We start from the raw sequence: 2,091 nt of genomic DNA on the forward strand, positions 1-2,091 counted from the left end.
CATAACGGGGTGACCAGAACTGCACACAGTACTCCCTCCGTGTCTTCAGATTGAAGTTTTATAAAGCTGCAACATGACTTTCCTACTATTATACCTACACCCCACCAATGAAAGCAAGCATACATAGACCTTCTTTACCACTGAATCACTTGCACAGCCACTTCCATGGACCTGGACCCCAAGACCCCTCTGTACCTCAGTGCTATTAAGGGCTCACCATTAACTGTATACCTTCTCCTTTTATTTGACCTTCCAAAATGCAACAACTCACGCTTGACCGGATTAAACTCCGTCTGCCACTTCTCTGCCCATATCTTCAACTGATCTATATCCCGGCGTACTCCTTGGTAGTCCTTTACGGTATCCACAACTCCACCAATCTTGGTGTCATCTACAAAGTTGCTAATCCAAGTCATTGATATATATCAGAAACAACAGAAATCCCAGCACCAGTCCTTGTGGAACACCACTGGTCAAGGATCTCTAGACAGAATAACATCCTTCCATCCCTGCTCTCTGTCTTCCACGGGCAAGCAGCAAGCCAGTTCTGAATCCAAACTTGAAATTCACCCTGGATCCCATGCATCTTTATTTTCTGAATCAACCTACCTCGAGGGACCTTATCAAATGCCTTACTAAAGTCCATGTAGATAACATCCACTGCCTTACCCTCATCAAGCTCCTTTGTCACCCCCTCAATAAACTTGATCAAGTTTGTAAGGCATGGAGGAGAGGGAACATCAACTCAGACCATGAGAGGCCTGCGTTGGGCACTTTCATGCCTTACAAGGCACAGATTGAAAGTCTGTGTGGGGCGCCACTTCTCGCAAAGAGCATGACCTGCCCCATACAAAGCCATGCTAACTGTCCCGAAGCAGGTCATGCCTTTCCAAATGTGCATAAATCCTATCCCACTGTATCATATCTAATAGTTTCCCTATCACTGACGCGAGGCTCACCTGTTGTTAATAAGAACACAAAGATCCTTGTTGAAAGCCCCAGCAACCTCCACACTTGTTTTTTTTTATATTCTGGGATATACGCCATCATGTCTTGAGGATTTACCAACCTTAATGCTTTTCAGAAGACCCAGCACTACCTCCTTAATCTCAAACAATCCCAGCATATTAGGATTCCCTTTTCGCCTTTTCTGCCTTCACTATTCTCCAAGTATCCTCAGCTCTTGCTGGAGGCTGGAACTACGCAGAGGTCTAAAAAGAGGAGAAGAGAAGATGAGGCTTGCTGCTGAAGAAAAGTGCACTCACTGAAAAAACAGCACCAAGACAACACTGGAGGACAGCGCCTTCAAGTGCAGTCACTGCAGCCGAGACTGTCACTCCCGTGTAGACCTTTACAGCCACAACAGACGCTGCTTTACCAACACAGACTGAAGCAAGATTTTCCAGGCAAGATCCATGGTCTCACGAGACTAACGGATGCCACCACAGATCCTCCAAATCCTCCTCTTCAGTAAATGTTGACACAAAGTACTCATTTAGTGCTTTAGCCACTTTCTCTGAATCCAAGCACAAATTCCTTCCTTTATCCCTGAGTGGACCCACCTTTTCCTAAGTTATCCTCTTTATCTGAATATAAGTATAAAATGTCTTATACTTATCCTTGATCCTGCTCACCAAAGATATTTCATGGCCCCTTTTGACCTTCCTAATTACCTGCTTAGCACTTTATTGCTGTCTTTATATTCCACAAGGGTCCAGTCTGACTTGAGCTTCCTATACCTTACATATGCTGACTTAATTATGGACCCTAGGGTCATCCAAGGATTTCTTACATTACCATCCTTGTCCTTACTCCCTCACAGATCTTTAACTCTGATCAGCTGCTCTTAAACAACTCTCACATGTCAGTATACTCTCTGTACTCCTCAAAGATCTCTCTCATTTTCAGCCGCCTATACCTCCCATTTGCTTCCTCTTTTCTCTTGACCAAATCCTCAATTGCTCTGATTATTCCCTGTAACCTTGCCTTTCACCCTCCCACATGGCAACATGGAGGCCATGAACTCTCTGCTTCATTTTTAAAAGACTGCCACTTGTTGGATGTTTTTCTACCTGGAAGTAGCTACTTCCA

This window comes from Mobula birostris, chromosome X, assembly GCF_030028105.1.
Source record: "Mobula birostris isolate sMobBir1 chromosome X, sMobBir1.hap1, whole genome shotgun sequence".
Taxonomy (NCBI): Eukaryota; Metazoa; Chordata; class Chondrichthyes; order Myliobatiformes; family Myliobatidae; genus Mobula; species Mobula birostris.